At 45.5% G+C, this 23699-nt stretch overlaps 1 pseudogene; it reads left to right on the top strand.

The window, feature by feature from the left end:
- The first annotated feature begins 15899 nt into the window (after positions 1–15899).
- On the top strand, positions 15900–16533 carry LOC133390965 (uncharacterized; annotated as a pseudogene).
- The last annotated feature ends 7166 nt before the right edge of the window (positions 16534–23699 follow it).

The raw sequence follows: 23699 nt of genomic DNA, 5'->3' as shown, positions 1-23699 counted from the left end.
TCGTTGATCAGGACTTCGAATGACTTGTCACTACGCCTAAGCACCTTGTAAGGCCCTTGGTACGGCGGGGTAAGGGCTGGGCGGACGGTGTCATTCCGGACGAAGACGTGGCTGCATGTCCGAAGATCCGAATGGACGAAGGGTGTTGCTTTGTCATGCCAGGCCGTTTGTGATGGGCGAATGGTGTTCATGGCATACTTAAGCGACTTGGTGAACTCGGTGGTGTCTGGCAGGCTGGTCATCGGGCTGCTATTAAAAAACTCCGCTGGGATCTTTAGCGTGCTTCCATAAACCAGCTCTGCTGGCGAAGCTTTGATGTCGTCTTTGTACGCTGTGCGCAATCCAAGGAGTATGATGGGAAGGTGGTCGGTCCAATGAGCGGTGTTTTTGGTACAAATAGCTGTCTTCAGCGTACGGTGCCATCGTTCTATCAAGCCGTTGGCCTGCGGATGATAAGCCGTTGTGCGTAGATGTTTGATGCCCAGTAACTGGTTCAGCTCCGCGAAAAGCGTCGACTCGAACTGCCTGCCTTGATCCGTGGTGATGAACGATGGAACGCCAAAGCGAGCTATCCATCCACTGAGTAGGGCTGCGGCTACAGTCGTTGATGTTATGTCAGGGATGGGAATAGCTTCTGGCCAGCGTGTGAAGCGATCGATGATGGTGAGGCAGTAACGATGTCCATTGCTGATCGGGAACGGTCCAACCAGGTCCAGGTTGATGTGTGCGAACCTAGCATCCGGTACCGGGTAGCGTCCTAGAGGGCTGCGGGTATGGCGTTGCACCTTCGTAGCCTGACACGCTAAGCAGTGGCGGACGAAATCTCGCGTATCTCGGCGGATGTTCAGCCAGACGAATCTCTCCGTCATCAGCTTCGTGGTAGTTTTCGCTCCGGGATGACTCATCTGATGAACCGCGCGTAGTAGTTGTTGACGAAACGGTTTCGTGACATACGGACGAATGATGCCGGTGGGGCAATCGCAGTACAAAGCCTTGCTGCTGCCAGGTATTGGAACTCGTTGAAGGACCAGGTCCGTCCTTGTTTTCCCGCTGAGGATGTCGGCGAGCTCGGGATCTCGGGTCTGGTCTTCGGCCAATTTCTCGTAGTCGATGGATGTTGATGACTGGATGGGTTCGATTCGGGACAGCAAGTCGGCAGTGACGTTTTCCTGGCCTTCAACATGTCGGATGTCGGTGGTGAACTGGCCAATAAAGTCAAGGTGCCGTGCTTGTCTAGGAGAGGCCTTATCCAGCGACTGGCGGAAAGCATAAATCAGAGGTTTATGATCCGTGTAAATATGGAAAGGACGTCCTTCCAACTGATGACGAAAATACCGGACGGCCAAGTAAACAGCTGCTAGTTCGCGATCGTACGTGGAATATCGGCGCTGTGCGTTGTCGAACTTTCGGGAGAAGAAACCGAGCGGCTGCATCTGCCCGTCGATGACCTGATGTAAGGCGGCGCCGGCAGCGAAATCGGAAGTATCACACCACAGTGATAGTTCGGCGGATGGTACAGGGTGTACCAGCATGGTAGCCTGTGCAAGTTGCCGCTTGCAGTCCTCAAAGGCCGTGTCGGTAGCTGGGGTCCACGTCAGCGATGACTTATCTCGCCGTTTGTTGCCGGGAATCATCTCCAGGAGCGGTCCTTGTGCTCGCAGCGCGTGGGGGATGAAGCGCCTGTAGAAGTTGATCATCGCCAAAAATCGCTTAAGCTCCATGACAGTGTTTGGCTTCGGGAACTGACGTATGGTGTCGACTTTCTCTTCCAGTGGTAGGATGCCTTCAGACGTAACACGGTGTCCCAGGAAGGAGATCTCAGGCTGGGCAAACTCGCACTTCGCAAGGTTGATGGTCAAACCGTGCTGCGTGAGGCGAGCAAATAGCAGTCGCAGGTGTTCGCGATGTTCTTCTGGTGTCTTCGAGGCCACTATAATGTCGTCGATATAGGGAAACACAAAGTTCAAGCCGCGTAGCACATCGTGGATTAGCCGTTGGAACGTCTGCGCCGCATTGCGTAATCCGAAGGGCATCGTCACGTACTCAAATAGGCCGAAAGGAGTGATGATCGCTGTCTTCGGAATGTCCTCTGGATGGATGGAGATCTGGTGGTAGGCTTTCTGTAGATCCACCTTTGAGAAAACGGTTTTTCCTCCCAGTTGCATCGTGAAGTCTTGTAGATAAGGCAATGGATACCGGTCAGGGGTGGTACGCGCGTTGAGGGACCGATAATCACCGCACGGATGCCAGGAACCATCAGCCTTTTTAACCATATGCAGCGGGCTGGCCCAACTGCTACTGGACGGTCTGCAAATTCCTAGCTGCACGAGGGAGTCGAATTCTGCTTTGGCTGCTTGGTACTTGTCGGGTGGAAGACGACGCGAACGGGCGAAAGTTGGAGGACCCGTTGTTTCGATACGATGTACCACCTCGGATTGCATCCGCACACCCGGTGAGTTTGTGATGAGTGTAGGAAACTCGTTCAGCAGGTCGGCCATCGGTGAATTTGCGTCGCACACCTTGACGGCGGTTTGTCGAGTGGTATCCGGAAGTCCTGGCACACGTAGGTTGGTTTGGGCATCCACCAAACAGCGCTGTCGAAGGTCTACTAGAAGATGGTAATGGCGAAGAAAGTCCGCTCCAATGATAGCAGAGCTTACGTCCGCGATAATAAAATTCCACACAAAGGGGCGGCGTAAACTAAAATCAAGTGTACGGAGGGACTCACCAAATACCATGATCGGAGTACCGTTGGCTGCAAACAGTCGCATGGTGGACGGCGTCGGGGGGGTGTAGTTGGCTGGCTTCGGTAACACGGAGACATCGGCACCAGTATCGATCAGGTAACGTTGGTTGGTTCGTCGGTCGATCACCATCAACCGACTGCTCACAGGTGAGATGGTAGCCACCTGCGATCCGATATCTCCAGCGTATCCTCAGGCTGAAGACGACGGCTGGCCGACGCGCTGGCTGACAGGGGCTGGAAACGAACAGGGCTGACGGAAGGTCCGGGCGGCTGTTCCGTAACGTCGATGGTAGTAGCACTCTCCATCAGATGGTTCTGTACCGATACGAGATGACACTGGTGGACGTGGGCGCGGTCGACTTTGGTGTTGGTCACGGTTACGACACTCTGTGATGAAGTCGTTAAGTTGCTGTGTGAGTTCGTCCACCTGGCGCGAAATGCGTTGCTCGAAATCGTTGGGTGTGGTGCGCACCCCGGCTACGGCATGGTGCACACTGGTGTTGTTGGATGCGGACAGGCACTCCATCATAGTATCGGCGACGGCAGCTTTCTCAGTTACACTTTCGGGTGCAGCAACGACGGCCGATTGCACATGTGGCGGAAGCTTGTTGATCCAAAGGTCGGTGAGGAGCGTACTGGCCAACGTGTCGCTGGAGGCTCGGTGCATTTCAGCTAGCAGCTGGGATGGCTTGCGGTCCCCTAAGTCCATGCCGTATAGGAGACGATGGAGGCGGCTACGCTGGGATTCCCCGAAATGCTGGAGGATGTTCCGCTTGATGTAATTGTACCGTTCCGTCGCAGGTACATTCTCGATTATCGGTTGGATTTCGTTATACACTCGAAGAGGAATTTGGGCCATCAATACGTGGTAGCGCTTATGGTCCATTTTGGCGGTGATTCCGGTCGCGGCGAACCAATGCTCCAGTGCACAAAAGTACGCAGGCAAATTGTGCAGGTCCATTTCGGGTACACTCAGTCGAGCGGCCTGTGCTGCTTCCACTCGAGGATCACTTGCCGTTTCTGCTGCTGTCATGACATTTGTTGCTTGGGACGTGCCAGTTCTCTCCGTGTTCACCGGGGGTGCATCGTGCGTTGCCGCTTGGGGAGCGGGTTGGCGTTCTGGACCAAAGTGGGTTTATTATACAGGTGGGCTTATCCCGAACAATTTGACAGCCGGGCTGTAGAAAAATGAAAACGAAATGACAGGAGGGGATTCGATCATTTGTTGATGTATGCGTGAGAATTCCAATGGCTGTTTTGGTTGATGTGTCGTAGTGTAGGTGAAAAACTACGTATCACAATCGAATCCCCTCCTGTCATTCGTTCGTCCAATATGGCCTTCCCGCCAAACCTATAAGCCCACCTAGTCCATATACCCACTTTGTTCTGGACTATGTTGCATCATCTTTCATTCGCTTGCGAGCACGTGGTTTCACGAGAAGCGAGAACAAAAGAAGTGACGTGGTAGTCGGGAGTTGGGCTTACTTCAGCGAGACAAAAATGGCGGCTGTCAATGGCGTCGAACGTGCAAAATGGCGGCAGTCAACGGCTTTACAAGGAGCGCTTTCTTTTGTCCGGGCTGGAACGATGGAATCGTTGCTCTTCCCGCTGTGCAAAGCAACGGAAGAAATCAAGGCGTTCTGAGAATTTTATCATGCCCTCTTTTTCTCTCCAACGGCAAATTTGTCGAGCAGCTCGTCGAGCTGCCCGTCCCTGGCTCCGCCTCATTCCCCTCGCCTGAGCACGCTGCCGAAGGTTTGGATGTGTTGGTGCGTCAGACGGCCAATCGCTGTCAGCCATCGTCCGTGCTCTTTCCCTCCCTAGTGCTATCTCATTCTCGCGTGTGGTCAATGCTCTCGAGCTGTTGTGGCGCCTAAAAATGCCGTTAACAAACATCGCGGCGATGAAGTTGCATTTTCACAAATCAAACCAAAAAAGCGCAATAAGTTCAATTGCTGCAATGTAAAAATGACCAAGGAAACGCTAGCTCAAGCTGGAGGGTTTGCTGTGTAACGCGCAGAACTCTAATTCGCATTTACACGTTCAGCCCGGCGCTGATTTTCGCACTTTCCGTTCCACCAGCATCAAGAACGCAACCTGATTGTGAAACCAGCATCCTGGATGGGGGGGGGGGGGGGGGCGGGGGGCTTGGCCATGGGACCCCTACGATCGTTAGTCACAGGCCCTAAAATTGTTGTCGCCATGGGGGGAGGGGAGGTGCAAATGGTTCTCCAGCCACGGAGCCCTAACGACCATCTTTCCGGGGGCCCTTGTCGTTAATACTCTGTCCACTTGTAGAGATCATCGGCGACCGCCTAGTCCGCCTACCGTTAGGTCCGCCGCTGGTTCATGACGGTGTTTTTTTTTATCGTGGAGGTCCATCCTTCCCCCTGCCTGCAGCGTATACATCGAGCAGGAGACAGTGTGGCAGTAACCCCGTCGTGGGTTCTAACCGCGTATGAACCGTCCGCCGTAGCAAGAGGTGACTATCCGGCTACGTGGTACTCAAGTCGTGAAAAGGCCGGCATGATCGCGTTGGCTATTACGCCAATAATAATAATAATAATAATAATAATAATAATAAAAAGAACTAAGCGTAGCAGTCCACACCCGGGTAAGAGTTTGTCTTGATTTTGTTGCTGCCGGGTCTACTGCTGTGGCGCGACAAATGCACGGAATGCACTCGACCAAAACATGAGCCTACCGATCCGAACCCATTCCAAGGCATTGCCGGTCAATCGGCGTCATGATAACTACTCCAAACCAACAAGCCACCAGATTCTGGACGGACAGGTGCAGCATCATACGCGCACCGTAATAAACAAATCCAGAATCCTCTTTTGCATGGATTCAATTCAAAATGTTGTTTCCACTTGCATCCGCTAGCTGAATTAGAAATAAATGTGCCAAAAATAACACGCACGTTTGCTTAAATCATGTGTCTTTTTAATACCCCCAACAGCAGAGCCGATCGCAAAGATGCCAATGCCAATGGTTGTGTTGTCTCTCAGGTAGCGAGATCGAAAATGCGTGGACGTTGTAGCCGCAGCGGATGAAGATGTACGCATCAGAATCAAATAGTTTTGGGGTTTCCAAACGCACGCACACACACAAACACACAAACACGCGCGCGCAAACTCACACACAAACACGCGCGCGCAAACTCGCACACGCACACACACACACACACACACACGCACACACACACACACACACACACACACACACACACACACACACACACACACACACACACACACACACACACACACACACACACACACACACACTCACACACACACACACACACACACACACACACACACACACAAACACACACACACACACACACACACACACACACACACACACACTTGCATAAACGCGGGCACGCCAGCACGCACCCACGAAAGCGTGCTCGCGAGCACGCACCCCCGAAGTCGCGCAGGCACGCACTCCCCCCCCCCCCTCACTAGACCCCCCCCCCCCCCCCCTTCCCGCACGAGCGAGTGCGGCTACCTTTTCGGTAGAACGGCTGGTTCAGCCTTCTTGTAGCGCATCCTCATTCAAAGCGCCGGGTGGGGTGGGGGATCGCGGCATGATAGAGTGAACGGTCACTTTCTACGCGCTGTGTGTGTGTGTCGAGACCCGAAAACTCGAGACAAATTTCGGCACATTAACAAAAAAAATTATAGCCACTATACATTGTGCTACATGATGCTTAGAAGGTCGTTGAAGCATCAAACATGTTCAAATAAAAAAAATATTAGATTAGTGTTAGACGTTCTCCTACGCTTGTTTTAAATAGGCTTCTTCACCCTCAACTAGCAGGGGCATCGAATGGTCTCATCAGAAGCAGCACGAAATAAAATAAACCATCAATACACCGATACACTTTGAATCCCAATCCAGCTTCTCCCACAGCGTCTCAAGGTCACACACAAATTAATAAATGCTAACACCCACCAATAACAATACACAACCGCAATGCACATATAAGTATCAACGCATACACCACAACACCCAATCAGCTGGCGGCGGAAGGCACGGGCTGAAGCTCAAGTAAGGCAAGCCAGGGTGAAGGAGGGAGAGGAGAGGAAGAAGCGGACGAAAAAATGGGCTCCAATTTTTTTAAATTTTTTTGACCGTTTTTTTTGCTCCGCCGCCATAAATAGTTCGTCCATTTCGCCTCCCTCACCCTGCCTTGCCTTACTTGCGCTTCTGCCCGTGCCTTCCGCCGCCAGCTGATTGGCTGTTGTGGCGTATGCGTTGATACTCATATGTGCATTGCGGTTGTGTATTGTTATTGGTGGGTGTTAGCATTTATTAATTAGTGTGTGACCTTGAGACGCTGTGGGAGAAGCTGGATTGGGATTCAAAGTGTTATCGGTGTATTGATGGTTTATTTTATTTCGTGCCGCTGCTGATGAGACCATTCGATGCCCCTGCCAGTTGAGGGTGAAGAAGCCTATTTAAAACAAGAGTAGGAGAACGTCTAACACTAATCTAATATTTTTTAATTTGAACATTTTTGATGCTTCAACGACCTTCTAAGCATCATGTAGCACAGTGTATAGTGGCAATAAAATATTTTTTTTAATGTGCCGAAATCTGTCTCGCGTTTTCGGGTCTCGTCACACACATGCACACACACAGCGCGGGGAAAGTGACCGTTCACTCTATCATGTCGCGATTCCCCACCCCGCCCGGCGCTAGGGATGAGGATGCTACAAGAAAGCTGAACCAACCGTTCTACCGAAAAGGTAGCCGTAATCGATCATGCGTGGAGGGGGGGGGGGGGGGGAGTGCGTGCTTGCGCGACTTCGGGGGTGCGTGCTCGCGAGCGCGCTTTCGTGGGTGCGTGCTGGCGTGCGCGCTTTCATGCTCGTGTGTGTGCGTGCGTGCGTGCTGGCGTGCGCGCGTTCATGCATGTGTGCGCGCGCGCGTGTGTGTATGTGTGTGTGCGAGTTTGCGTGCGCGTGTTTGTGTGTGAGTTTGCGCGCGCGTGTTTGTGTGTTTGTGTGTGTGCGTGCGTTTGGAAACCCCAAAACTTTTTGATTCTGATGCGTACATTTTCATCCGCTGCGGCTACAAAATACCACGCATTTTCGATCTCGCTACCTGAGAAACAACACAACCCTTGGCATTGGCATCTTTGCGATCGGCTCTGCTGTTGGGGGTATTACAAAGACACACGGTCAAAGCAAACGTGCGTGTGATATGTTGCACATTTATTTCTAATTCAGCTAGCGGATGCCAGTGGAAACAACATTTTGAATTGAATCCATACAAAAGAGGATTCTGGATTTGTTTATTACGGTGCGCGTATGGTGCTGCACCTGTCCGTCCAGAATCTGGTGGCTTGTTGGTTTGGAGTAGTTATCATGACGCCGGTTGACCGGCAATGCCTTGGAATGGGTTCGGATCGGTAGGTTCATGTTTTAGTCGAGTGCATTCCGTGCATTTGTCGCGCCACAGCATCAGACCCGGTAGCACCACAGTCAAAACAAAAACCTTCCCCGAGTGTGGACTGCTATGCAAAGTTCTTCTTCTTCTTCTTCTTCTTATTATTATTATTATTATTGGCGTAATGGCCTACGCGGTCATGCCGGCCATTTCAGGACTTGAGTACCACGTAGCCGGATAGTCAGCTCTTGCTACGGCGAACGGTTCATACGCGGTTAGAACCCACGACGGGCATACAGATGTGCGGAATGATGGCGTTGCCGCGCGACCGCTCCTATCCAGCGGGTAACTTGCATTCTGCCACACTGTCTCCTGCTCGATGCATACGCTGCAGGCAGGGGGAAGGATGCACCTCCACGATAAAAAATAACACCGTCATGAACCAGCGGCGGACCTAACGGTAGGCGGACTAGGCGGTCGCCGATGATCTCTAGTCTGTAGTATGCCGTATGTTTACAAGTGGACAGAGTATTAACGACAAGGGCCCCCGGAAAGATGGTCGTTGGGGCTCCGTGGCTGGAGAACCATTTGCACCTCCCCTCCCCCCATGGCGACAACAATTTTAGGGCCTGTGACCGATGATCGTAGGGGTCCTAATTCGTCTTTCCGCCTTTCACGAACACCTTCCTTTCTTCCTTTCTTTGACCGATGGATCATAACATTCCGGAAGAAATTACATTTGGCGACAGTTTTGCATACACACGCACACTCACAATCATGCGCAGGATGCTTAGCATATCTATGTAATCCACAACAGACGAAAGCAAAAGCTTAGTGTTAGAAACGTGTTAGAGCGAATTAGGGTTCTGCGTGTTGCACAGCAAACCCTCCATCGTGCGCTAGCGATTCCTTAGTCTTTTTTACATTGCAGCAATTGAACTTATTGCGCTTTTTTGGTTTGATTTGTGAAAATGCAACTTCATCGCCGCAATGTTTTTTAACGGCATTTTTAGGCGCCACAACAGCCCGCGAGCATTGTCCACACGCGAGAAAGAGATAGCGCTATGGAGGGAAAAAGCACGGACGACGGCTGACAGCGATTGGCCGTCTGACGCACCAACACATTCAAACCTTCGGCAGCGCGCTCAGGCGAGGGGTATGAGGCGGAGCCAAGGACGGGTAGCTCGACGAGCTGCTCGACAAATTTGCCGTTGGAGAGAAAAGGAAGGCATGATAAAATTCTCAGAACTCCATGATTTCTTGCGTCGCTTTGCGCAGCGGGGTGTTCGAATTAGAGTGCCCGATATTTTGAATTGACGGTTGACGTCAGCTCCGGACTGTGGTGAGGCTATAACGTGGTCGCCACAGGTATATCATGAAGAGTGTGGGGGCCAGAATACTTCCTTGTGGAACTCCAGCCGGAATGATGGTGTTTCCAGAGAACTGTTTACCTAAAGAGACTCGAAAGGATCTCTGGCAAAGATAACTCCGAATCACTTTAATGATGAAGGTTGGAATTCCTTTGTTGATCATTTTTGAGAGCAGCCCATCATGCCACACGTTGTCAAAAGCTTTTTCAAAGTCTAGCATAATGACAGCTGTGGACCTTGCATGTTGTTTTTTGTGCTCGACAGTGTTGCGCAATCGAACTAGTTGGTGTATAGTCGAGTGACCCGGTCGAAAACCGAACTGTTGTCTTGGTTTTTTTGCACAAACTTTGGCTATTTTCCAGAAAGCATTAGAATATGGTTTAAGCTTTTCTAAATGGTTTGCAAAGTTACGGTTGCGAATCTCATCAACTTTGAAGGAAATTAATCTACTTAGAAATGACGCTTGCTGTTTAAAAATGATATTTCCGGTTCGCTGATGTTGCCGTCTCAACATATTTCTCTTACCGATGAATTGCTTAGTCTCTGTATCGAGTTGGATTATCTTGTTCCTGATTATAACTTCAGGTATACACTCTTTTTCAGCAGTCTTTATGGACCTTTCTAGAGTTTCGATAGCCTTATCGATGTTGGAAGTTGTTTGTACTTCCTTGCTAGCGATGTGTAGGTCAATAACTTGACCGAATCGAGCCCAGTCAGCTTGATGATAGTTGAAACGCTTTGTTGGTGGATCGCTGCTATCGATTTCGGTCAGTACCGGAAAGTGATCCGAATTGTTATCGGTTTGCTGATAGTGGTATTAGTTATGAAAAAATCAATTATACTCGGGTTTCCTCGGTGTGGGATATGGGTGTAGCTGTCTGGGTATTCAAATGTAAAACTTCCGAGTAGTGATAATTCTGAAAGTATTGCTCCATTTGTGTTGTTTTTGACATTACCCCAAAGTGTGTTTCGAGCGTTCAGATCAGCTCCAATTATCGTACGGGTATTGGTATTAAGCAATGTTAGGTGATCTTTTTTGAACAAAGAGGCCGTACCGCTGGAAGGCGAACATTGTTTAGGACAGTAGGCCGATATTAGATTAAATTTTCCAGTTAGCCCTTCAATTTTAATACCTATTGCCTCGATGACGCTGGTATTGAAATGTGGGAGTAAACTATGTTGAATCGATTTCCTGATTGCAATCGCTACTCCACCTCCTCTTGTTTCCCCCGGCCGATCGAGTCTATGTATGATAAAGTTTGCGATGAAAAGGTTCAGATCCGGTTTAAGAAACGTTTCTACCAGAAGTGCAATGTCGATGTTCTGTTGGAGTAGAAAGTCATTCAGTGGTATAGCTTTGGCTTTTACCGATTGGGCGTTCCATATTATAATTCTAAGCTTATTCATAGGTCATGATAAGTTCACCTAGAACGGCGATTTGATCGGCCTTTGTTTTGCAGGCACGGAGCTTTGAACTCGTTTCTTTAAAAATTTGCAAGAGTGTAGTTGTGTCGTGTAAGTTTTCGTTTTCAGTGGGTATCGGTTCAGGAGCCACTTTCTTTGCGTCAATCAAGCGTTGAGTCAGGTTGTACTGGAAAGCAGAAGACGCAGAAGCAGAAGACGGCATGCCTGCGGAGGGAAAATGCACTTGTGAGGAGAGATTCGGAGGAGGAGCTCTTGGTTTTTCGGCAGCAGTATGGTGTCTGTGGCCGCGTTCATTCGCCAGTTTGCGTATTTGTTGATATTTGGCACGCTGGGGGCATTCCACACCGCGCGCTCGATGACTGGCTCCGCAGTTGGCACATTTTGCAACTGTACTTTTAAGATTGTTTACGTTACAAATGTCAGTAAGGTGGGGTTCCGCGCAGATCGCACAACGTGGAAGGATGCGGCAGTTACGGGTGCCATGTCCGAAACCTTGGCATCGCAGACATTGGGTGGGACCTTTGTGGCCGCCTCGGTAGGATTCCCACTTGATGATTACCGATTGGATCGTTCGTACAGCTTGGAGCTTGTTCATTGAACACGAGCCTCGTTTGAAGTGGGCAAGATAGAGCTGTTGATGGTAATTTTGGTTTGTTTCATCTCTTCTCTTGATGCGATGAACTTCCGTTACCTCTAGCTTATAGCTGATTTTAAGTTCATCTACGATATCATCTATTTCCATTAGTAGGAGACCCCGAATGACAGCTTTGAAGGGTCGATCCTCTTTCAAATCATGCGCGGAGAACTCAGCTTTTTTGCTTTCGAGCGTGTTGATTATTGTACGATGATCAGCAAGATTTTTTGCGAAAAATCCTATACCACTGAGTTGAAATTCTGCGTATAGTTTTCTAGCTTGCAGCTCCGGGCGTAGGGAGGCAAGAGACAGAGATTTAACCACAATAGGTGGTAATCTTGTATTGGTTTGTGTGGTTTGCTTCGGGGAAGCAGATGTTGAGGCACCATCGTTGACGATGGGTTGAGCGTTTTGGACGCGCTTTTGTCCTTTGCGATGAACTTCGAAGAATTCACCAGTATCCATACTAGTAGTGGTAAGAGCCTCTCTTTCTTCCACACTGTTTACCACATTTATTTTGGAGCGTTTTGAATCTCTCGAACTCTCGCTGTTCGATCGCGATCGGTTTTGCTCATTCTCTTTTCCTCTGTCTCTTCTCATTGCGCCAGGCCACATGGCACACACACGTACTATCTCGAAGTTGCTATTGTAGGTGTTTGTCGTACGCGCGCAGCAACCGAAAAACACGTCCGATCTGTTCGACAGCTCGTACGCAACTGTAATATTTGATTTAAATATAACGATGCCATCCATATCAACATTGCAACGCTACGCAAGAAAACTGGATCTTAAGCAAGGAATCCTCAACGACAAATTAATTTTTATCGAAAATTTTGCTGGTGAATTTTCTGAGATTGATCGAGAATGCGTCTTGAGCTTTGATGAGATGAAAGTATGTAAGAATTTTGAATATGATCCAACAGCTAATGAAATTGTTGAACCTTATAGCTATTTGGCAAGTAGTAATGGCTTGGGGTCTCTTCAGAAATTGGAAGCAACCAATAGTTAGTGATAATTGTCAGGCGAATGTTGGATGCGGGAAAGACTTTGGTGCACATAATTACCTAAGTCCTCACTTTCCTCACTAAGCAACCAAAAAAAAAAAGTTTATGTTTTTCCGGATGCACCTTCCTTACTAAAATTAACTAGAAATTCGTTACTAGACACCGGTTTTAAATTTAAAAACAATCATATAAGTACTCATATTCTTCGTGAATTAGTCCTCGAAAGAACTAAATCCGCGACAACTCAGTTGTTTAAGCTCACCCAACATCACATGTCCCCACAAGAGCGGCAAAATGTACGTAAAGCAGCTGAGCTAATATCGCGAAACACTGCTACAGCTTTAAGGATATATTTTCCGACCCGTACAGATGCCAAACAATCAGCCGATTTTGTTGGAAAACTTGATCTTTGGTTCAATATTTCAAATTCGTACACTCCGGTAGCAAAAATCCATAAAATCCTATAAAAAATCGTTTAATGCAAATGAAAATCAAAATCAAGCGTTAAACGATATGTTTGATCTCATGTCGAAAGCAATACCAACAGGTAAAAATAATATGCATTTTTTTTTTTCAAAAATCAATATTGATGCATATTACATCACTAAGAATGCTGTTTGAAGCCATGAAAGAAAAACATCAAATAATATTTATATCAACGCATAAGGTAAATATTATTTAACATTATTTGATTTCAATTGTGTCATGAATCCTCTTTATCATTATGTTCATCTCATTCTCAGCTCAACCAAGATGTTCTTAGGATATTTTTGTCACAAATTCGTCAACAAGGAGAAATATACGATTATCCTTAACCGTTAAGTTGTTTATACAGAATTCGAAGAATGATTTTGGGAAAGACGAATACTATTTAGAAAAATCACACATCATATGAAGTAAAAAATAATTCAAATAACAGCAACACACCAAACAACGAAGGAAAGCACAATGAGGAATATCTGTCTGCCACGTTATTTTACATTGCAGATATTCCTCAAACACTGCCAGAAATTTTGAGTGAAGAAGTTAACAACCTGGCGGAAAGTAACAACGCTGAAAATGAAATTTTTGGCTGCGTTAGTAGCAGCAATTTAGACATATCAGAACATGAAAGTGATGGACTGCATTACATAATGGGATATCTTGCATATAAATTCAGTGCGAAATATCCAAATTTACAGAGTTTCTCAAGCCAGCTCAACAACGTAACACTATTTTTCGAACATGTTAAACGATTGTCAACATCATACATACAATTCGAATCGGTAAACTCTTTTCGATTTGGTAACACTAGGCGAATCTGGAAAATGTATGTTGGCTGTCTTGTCACCCATTATACATTTTCCAGATTCGAGTTGGGATTTTACGCGTTCAAAACCTAGTGTTACCAAATCGAAAAGAATTCACGGATTCGAATTGTTTGTACGATGTTGACAATCGTTTTACATGTTCGAAAAATAGTGTTACGATGTTGAGTTGGCTTGAGAAATTATGTATTTAAGGAAGAGTTTAATTAAAGGAAATTGATACAACGTCGGATACTAAAGTAATCGATAGCATTCTTGCCTTTTTGTTTAATTTTTAAATTACGGTATTCCCGCTAAACAAATTCGAACAGTCGGAGAGCTCGCATGAGGCCTCTCACTCTGTACAACTTCATAGCCCCAGCATCATAGCATATAAGCAGATTGTGAGAGCAAGCAGTTTTTTCGCCCATAATTTTAGCAATTATATGTATAGCACCCGACCAAAAGCTCGGACAGCATAAATTAAAGCTTACTACAGGCCTTAACATTAAAATTTCTTGTTCAAAATTCCACAAAAAATATCGTTTATGAGGGAGCGATGAAATTGACCAATATGGAAAGCAATTTCGCGTAAAAAAACTGTTCGAACGAATTGTTTAGCGAGGTTCTTCCGTTGATTTAAGTCCCCAACCAAAATTGGTAGGAAACTACGGTAACGCGCGAGCTCGGTACATGGTGCTAGGTGACAAGCAGCAGAGAGTGATCGGGTGGCAACCGATCAACAAACGGACATGCAGGTTGAGGAATCGTGGCAGATTCTTCACCCTGAGCATTATAAATATGCACAGTCCGCATCTTGGGAGCACCGATGATGAGAAGAGAGCCTTCTACAGTGATGCGAACGGTGATATTCATCGACATAAAATCGTAAACATTCATTGGATTTGAAGCTTCCCATCAGCATCTCTCTCTGTCATTTGACATTCCCGTCAAAAAATGTCATTTGACATGAAGACATTTTCAAGATACATTCAGTTGACATTCGCCAACCTGTATGAATCGTGAACTGTGTCGTATTGCAAATGGCCGTATTCATGTCAAACTACAACAAAGCTTGCGATGAAAAGGCTTTCGTTTCACTAGTTTTTGTTTGTGTCAATACGATTATCGCTCGAATCTTGATCAAAACACGTAGCAAGTTGAGTGTAATATTAAGTGAAAAAGTGGATAATTTTGAGTGTGATATTAATTACGAAACATTAGAGCAATGGTCGAAAAAATTACGGCCAGCACATCGGGAGGGAAACGAAATCTACGCAGTTGTTGTTGTTGTTAGTATGGTTTAGAGAGGCTTTGGCTCCTGCGGAGTTCTTTCGCCTCTTTCGAATCTACGCAGTATATTGATCGATGACTGCGTGGCTGTGGAAAATGGACATATGGTGTGCACTATTGACAATGTTAATGGTTGCAAATACCGCCAAAAGAGCGAAAAGTATGATCCGGGGAACTTCATCCGACACATACAAACGGCTCACCCAGTGATGGCTAAATCATGTGGACTCATGCAAGAAGAAGCTGCAGCTCCATCGAAGCAAAAAAAAAAATTGCGAAAGTTCCAGTAATCATCGACCGACAAAAATTATTAGAAGGCATGATCAAATTAATATGCATGGATAATGTACCCATGCTCTGCGTCGAATGGGAAGGTTTGAGGATAATCCTTCAACCTATATGTGATGCATAAAAAATACAGCTGAATCGTCAGAACCTTGTCTGCCACCTTGTCAGGAGCTGCTGCAGGAAAAGTTCGGAGTGAAATATCCTCGGTAGTTAAAGGAAAACTACTTTGTCTCAAGATCGACAGTGCAACCCAGCTCGGACGACACAGAGGAGTGAACATACAATTTTATGACACAATGAAAAAAGATGTTGTAATTTACACCATAGGTAATACGTCTTAGAAAAATTAAAATTAATTATCAACCGCAAAAATAATTTCAATTTGATTTATATTCTTTCAATCTTTGAACATGCTTCCAAAATGAAAATATCAATGCTTCTAAAGGCATGCTGGAATAAAACAATAGACACACTGGATTATTATTGAAAAGCAAGATATTGGAAATACTCGCTCTATACAATGTTTCACTAGAGCAGATATTCACGGTAACTTGCGATAACGGGGCGAACATGATAGCTGCTGTTAAGCAATTGCAATCCGAACTTCAAACCCTGTTAAACACACCAACGGACGACGATGGTTAGTGAGATGTGCTGTACATACTATGCAGCTTTCGGTGAGTGATGTGATGAAGGCATACGATGTGGAACTACGCAAATGTATATTGGTAGCAAACAACTGCCGTAAAATAGCAAACAAGTCCATGTTTAGCGAAGAGTCAAATCCACCGTTATACTCCAAAACGAGATGGGGAGGCATTTTTGAAATGCTGAAATATTTTAGTGAGCGTGAGGAACTCTTCAGTGACCTGGGCCAACAGTACTCGGAACTAGGTTGTATTATTCAACTCATCAAAAGGTTGGTTTTAATTAAATCTGATAATTTCTTCTACTTACAGACATTATAGAACAATGGCAATCCGTAAAAGAATATGTTGAAGCGTTTGAGCCAGTGTACATAGCAACGAAAACGATCTAGGCAGTACATACATCATTAAATGAATCAACTCGAACGACGTAACAACATGCCCGTCATGGGTTCAAGCCCCCAATGCATCGTGCCCCCATACGTAAGACTGACTATCTTGCTATGGTAACAATAAGTCACTGAAAGCTAAGCTCACTTCACAAGTGGGCAGGCAGGCCTTGGCCGACAACGGTTTTTAGGGGGGTTAAGTATTTCGAATCTAACATTTTCCCTAATTTTAATCGCGAACGCGGTTAGTTTTGTGAGTTCGTAATGATGGATTTTATTCTACTCTATTATTCAGAACGGTTGCGTACGTTCATTCTAGATTGATTTGAGTCGAGGAGTTTTACGATCGCGGAGCGAAGGAAGAGGTCTGTTCGTCTTCGAGGTCGGTGTTGAAAGAGAAAGAATATGCTCGCTGACAGCAGGAAGTGAAGCGCTGGACACGCGGCGCACGTCACCTTGACACGTTCGTGTGCCTGGTGAGTGCGCTTCGCGGAGATCCGTGTCTTTATCCTAGACTGTCACGATCGCTTGATTATTCTAGCGCCAGATGGCGGTCTGGTCTCTACAGGTTGTTGTGCCAATGAAGAAGTAGTTGCTATTGTAACTGAAAGGTCATCAGCTGCAAGAGAATTAAAACATGTAGATCATTTTTTGTTTTTTGCATACTTTAAGTTTAGTTGTAAAAAAGTCGATAGAAAAAGCAATCGTTTGAAAAGACTAAAAGGTAGTTTTAAGTTTAATCTACAATTTATTCGGCTTCTCATTCGATCCGTACACTACGACCGTCACCAGCTAAGAGAGACGCAGTTTCTCTCCATCTCGTCGATCACCCCGATATTGTCCTCTTCGTCATCTTCGGTTTCGTTCATTCGGTCGGTCGCGCTCGTAATCGTTGACCACCTCCTTATCATCGGCCGCCGTATTAGTAGCCGCCGCATTACCAGCCGAAATCGTTGCGACCAAGCCAAGGTCGCTACACGTTCTTTAAAAAACGGCAGTACGGCAACTTAAAAACATTCTGAAGAGCCAACCCAGTTGAATTCTCCCATTCTTAATCTAAAACAAGACATAGTTACTCGTTGGAATTCGACTTGCGGAATGTTTTTTAAAGAACAAAATACCATTACTATCTTGTTAAGATACAATCAAGATGAAAACTTCTCTACAAACAAAGACTGGATAGTGATAGAACAGGCAATCAAAATTTTACAAAACTTCGCTGCAATAAATGCTTCATCAGAAAAAAAATAGTATTATTACATTATCACACATCGGACCTCTTATAAAAATTCTCATCACTTAACCTTCTGATTTATTGAACGAAGAATTAAAATGTTCAGTTTGAATATTAGAAAACTATTTTATTAATGTTCTTGATGAAAGATTTGATCCCATGTTTCGAAACACGATTGTAAATCAAGCAATGTTACACGATCCACGTATGAAACGTCATAGTTTTGAAAACGACGAAAATAGATACGAACAAACATATCAATCTATTATCGAAACAATAAATTCCGTTCCAGCCAAAACCAAAACAAACTGTGCCGTATCTGACGTGTGTTTTCGAAGACGACAATTGTGAAATTGAATTGGACAGTGTACCAAAAACGACTTGACTTGTTTGTAAGTAGTAGACAATCGTGTTTTTCAAATCAAGGATTGCTAGTAAACTGTGGATATTTGTGTAGGGATTATAAGGTATGGGAGGAAGAGAGAGAGCGAGAAAAAAAGACATAAATGGATAGTTGTATCAACAGTGAGAGAAGGACAAGGAATAGAAGTGAAGAAAAATAAATTGTCAGTTGAGTTAGAACTGTCAGCTGGAACACATATACTGTGAGTGCGTGGCGTATTAATGAGATCCGAAAAGCGTATTTCCTCCTCCGGTCACTACAATTTGTTAATTGGAATGGAAAACCCTGTATCAACTCTTTCTTACGCCAAATGTAATGAACTTAATGTAATAGGATTTGGGCTCTATAACATCCTCGTTGGCCAAATCCAATAGGAGGTTTCTTGGAGCCTGTACAAACAGGTATGGCTTTCTCCACCCTGTCCAAAATGGTGTCAATTTCCACCATATGAAGTTCACTTTCCATTGAAAATAATCAAGGAAGTGGCCCACAACTATGAGAACCCCTGGAAAAAAAACCCTGTAACCAGGTATAAAAATCCTACTATTTTATATTTAAAAAAAAATATGTAACTCTGATATCTCTGCGAAGAGTGTGTACTGCGCGAAGTGTGCGCAAGGTGTGAAAAGTGCTAGCGCATCCGCACTGTGCTATGCGTACAGTGGGTACAGTAGCACTTTACCCAACACTAAAAAACCGTTCAAACACGGCATCAAAGCCTATGTCCTGTGTCCTCTATTTTGTTATCTATTCCCTGAAACTTTGTTTATCGTTTCAATTTCAAACATAGTTGATCAATATTTGCGGTAAAGCAAGTTAGAGGTTTTTCTTCACGTTTTACCGTTGTTGAAACAGCCGACCACCGTGAAACGGGGGTTGAAGTTGTTAAGGGTAACTTCAGACCTTTCAACCATGAGAGCAGGCAGACTGCCTGCTTATGTAGTCTGTTTATGCAGTGGCGGATTTAGGGTGTTGGAGGCCCCAAGCGATAAAAGGAGTGGAGGCCCCCCGGTTGGTGTCGAGCGGGTGAAGGGGGGGGGAGAATGCATATTGTTGCATTTGGTTTTGAAACACTTTAATGGTTTGCAGGAGGGGCGGGTTCGAACTGGTGTTCGATCTGTGTTCTGTTGGTGTATAAATCGTACCTACACAACTGAATTCATCGAACGCGTTCGTACTGGTGTTCGATCTGTGTTCTGTTGGTGTGTAAATCGTACCTACACGTCATTGTTCGCGAATGAACTGAACTGAATGGATTCTGCTCATCATGTTAATCCATTTTTAAGTAGTTTTTTTTATAGAATCCTTGAGTGTGTACAAGGCATTGGTTACAATAAATGCTGGATACATTTTTGCTCGTATTATTTTTTTACATGCTAGTTTTTGGTCGGTTTAGCGATAACTTGTGTTGACCAGACAGCAGATGGGCCGAGTGTTTAATATTTTTAAATTATTGGTTTCAACCGCAGAATGAGTACTTCTTTAGCTACAGTATGCGTCTATGGTGGGTAAATGAAAAAGATAACGAGCGTTCTTTGTGATTAAAAACCGTATGAAAAAAAGAACGAAATGATCGTCGTTCATGTTCGGTTCTTTTTGGTGAGCGAACTAGTACGTTCGGTGAAAAGAATCGTTTTGCCCATGCCTACCTCCAACCATGCGCTTTACGATAACATAGACCTCGCCATAAAGGATAGTGTCAGACATGTTGACTAGCCTATTCCAAGTTGCTTTTTTGGTTCGTTTTATTTCCCTTGTTGGGAATTAAAATCAAGGCGGATTACATTTCTTGCCAAAACGATTTTTTACAATATTACGCGTCAAATATTACAAAAAATTTGACAGGTTTTCCGCGGTTGGTTTTTTAAAGAGCTCGTTCCTGTCTTGCGGGCCTTTTTTACCCTTTTCTTCGGATATGCTTCGTGTCTTGCTCGTTTCACGCCTACGCTCGTTTTAAACGTTCCGTTTATGACAGGTAGTTGGAACTTAGGTGCGAGGTTCCAACATCCCTCATTAGTGCATTTCTCGCCATCTTGTATTATCTTCTGCGCTCTGGGAATTCCAGAGTGCCGGATGCCCTTTAGGCAACTCTGCTTGCGGCCTTGCATCTTATACCCAGGTCTGCTATCGGGGCGTCCACCAGTAGACGCCCCTCCTCTTACAAGTTTTCTTAAGCCTGGACATGGTAGCATCACATGCTTTCTCTAGAGCTTTGACCAGGTCTCGCATCTCGTGTAAAACTCTGTCTATTGCTGCGGCCAATAGTTCTTCTTAAAAAGAGTTGTCTTCCATCCCTTCTTTGCGTTGCCTTTCAGACTACGAACTTGTTCCTGGCAAATGGTGATTAAAGTACCCTTTTGGTCTGAGTTCAAGTAATCTGGCAGTACTTCCTATTTTACTGTCCGCATTAGTGATCGGCTCACGAACGTAAAGTCAATTGCAGATTTACGTTCAGGCGTGACGAAGGTGTCTTGACCGTCGTTCATGAATACCATCTCTAGTCCAGCGAAGGCTGCTAGCAGTGTGTCTCCTCTTAAACGCTCCAAGAGTGTTTGCCCAGCTTGCCGACCATGCGTTGAAATCACCTGCTACGATAAACTTCGATGATCTATTAACAGTCAGAACAATATTATCTAACAGTTGTTCCAATTCCTGCAGGGTCCAGCTGGGTGGAGCGTATGCACTTACGACAAGGATGCCTCCCACCTCTACTGCTAGCATTCCTCTTGATGATTTGTTGACAACCCTTTGTATCGGGAAATTGCCACATTTTACAATTGCTGTCAACTGATCCTCACTGTATAATATATTGTTATTGTGCTGATTTTATTTCACCGGGTCAGCAACAATAAATACGTCCATTTCTCTTTGAAACTGCCTTTGTGGTGGGGTTCAACCATCACCCCACGGCAGTCTAGGCACATAGCGTTTCCACACTCACGTCTCTTATGCCCTTCTTGGCCACATTTGATGCAAAGTTTGCTTCAATCTTGGCCATTACACTCGAAGTCTCTATGGCCCACTCTCCAGCCTTTGAAACACTTCACCAGGGCTGTAGTTTCTCTCAGACTGCAAACGCACCATCCAATTTTGGCACTGTGAATATCGCATTCTGTGTGCCTTTTGTTTTACCTTCTCAGACTTTGATGTCTTTGTGATCGATGTCTATTGCTAGTTGCTGCTTGAGGACTACAGCTGTCTCCTTTGCAACAGTCACCATAGGCGCAAGTGACCTGACACACGTCTTGTCATTTAAGGCATTCTTGATGCCCGCTTCCAACTGCGTCGCTTCCTTGCCTCTTTTAAGCACCAGCATGCCACCATTTTGCGTTCTGCGCACCTTGGGCACTTGATCGCCGACGTCATTGGGAGATTCGTCATGAGTTTGTTAGAGATTGCAGTGCCATAGGAAAATGAGGAATAGACAGAAGCAAGTGTTGTTCGATTGGAGTGATGATGAAGAAGGAAGTTTTATTTGACACAAAATGATCCGAGTTCATACAGTACAGGTGAATAGTGTGTAGACAAGGGTAATTCAGTATTGAGGTGTGACAGCTAACTGTCCTGCGTTGCACACAGGGTGGTCCTGTGTCCAACAGAGTTAGCGTTATGAGTACCTTCGTCAGATCGACTTCCTTGCATTTCTCGATGACCACCTGGCTTTTGGTATCTTTTTCTTAATCTTTCTTTTGGGTCTCTCCTTTTTGTTGTTTAGACCCAACCTGTTCCTCGGAGCCTCTCTCTGCGCAGAGCTTTGTCGCGCATTGATTTCATATTTTCGAGCTTCCTTTGGAACTCGACCCTTCCGTGTTTGAGGCACAAACGGAGCCTCTTCTGTCGACTCGGATTGTTGAGCCGTTTGCACTTCCGTTTCACGGGTTTTGCGCTGTTTTAGTTGTTTCTTCAACGCACCCATCTCCTTGTACTTTGTTTCCATGAACTCAAGCAATTATTCCACCAAACAGGTATTCAATCGCGAGATTGTTTGCGTAGTGTTTCAAGGGATCGAGTTTTGTTTTGTGTGTTGCTTTCGGAGGTTCTCCATCCTCCTGCGCCTCAAAACTTTTCTAGCTCAACTTTTCCTTAAGCTCTTTTTGAGCTTCGCTATGCACTGATCTATGAATCGCATCATGTTCTTCATCCTCCTTACTCTTCTTGGACTTCGGGTTTCTGTCTTTGTCGAACCAGCCAGATTTGGTGTTGCTACGTTGTGACGGGAGTGTATTTTTTACACAATTTATTATTTTTGTTTTTAGAGCGTTCTACCTCTCGCTCGTAGTTTCATATCTGTTTGCTGGTAGTAGAGAATTGTCTAAAGCGGCTGTGAGCTACTTCTTCCAATAAAAGTTTTTTTACGATTGCCACCTCGTTTGGCAGCCGTAACTTTACAAAGAATTGTTTTGGAAGTTTATAATAATGCCATAAACTGCTCCTCGAACCATATTCAGCATTGTGGCAATGTCTTTTCCGGATGTTCTATTTTCAAACACCATTGTATTCAGTTTCAGTCTTCGTTCGAAGGAGTTTAGTTTCGGCATCGAGGTGCGGCCACTGCATCCATGCTTGCTGAAACAATATAAACAATTACGCATTACAAGTGTTCGTTTGATTTAGAATCGAGACAACGTTAGAGTTGAACCAGAAGTACCTGCAACAGACTGCTGGTACAATTGCCATCAAAGTCCGTCCGGAAGATTAAAATTTTTGACGTATCAAAACATGTAAATATGAATCATTTGCCTATCCACTGTGTTGAGAATTACATTACTATTGACAAAACGATGCACTGTTGTATCAATATGGTTAAATTTATTGTTTGAACTGCGAACTGTTTGCAACGTGTTTGTTTCTATTTTGGCTTTTTGTGTTTGGGTGATCGTGTCCAGGGTCAAAGATTTTAGTTTTTTTTTTATTTAGAAATTTTTATAACCCCCCTTAAGGCAATCGAAGCAGCCCTGACAAAAACGAGATAGAGTGCGGTTGATCATGTGCCTTCGTCGCATTCCGAGTGAGCGAATTAGCGGAAACTACGAACGAGGATGAATGGCGCTGGCTCTCCACTAAGGTCAACGATGCCGACGACGGAACCAAATTGCAAGAGAATCCTGACTTGTGTTCATCCAGCAGGTGGTTCCGCAGTCCTGAGTTTCTATGGGAGTCGGAAGATAAGTGGCCGGTTAACCCTGTCGACCCAGGTGAAACCTTCGAAGAATTTCGCCACATTTTCATGCATCACGTTGCAGGTGCCACTGTAGTTAAATTCCCGCGATGCTCGCGGTGGAAATTAACTACAGTGCTACAGTAAGCCGGTCTCGTAGTACAGTCGTCAACTCGTACGACATAAACAACATGCCCGTCATGGGTTCAATCCCCAAATAGACCGTGCCGCCATACGTAGGATTGACTATCCTGCTATGGGGGGGAATCAATTAGTCACTGAAAGCCAAAGCCCACAAGTGGTACAGGCAGGCCTTGACCGACAACGGTTGTTGAGCCAAAAGAAGAAGAAGAAGAAGCTCGCGGTGGAAGAGATTGCTAAGGACGATAAGTTACGTTCATCGTTTCATCGGAAAC

Source organism: Anopheles gambiae, chromosome 2, assembly GCF_943734735.2.
Source record: "Anopheles gambiae chromosome 2, idAnoGambNW_F1_1, whole genome shotgun sequence".
NCBI lineage: Eukaryota > Metazoa > Arthropoda > Insecta > Diptera > Culicidae > Anopheles > Anopheles gambiae.
This window is presented reverse-complemented; position numbering and strand designations above follow the sequence as displayed.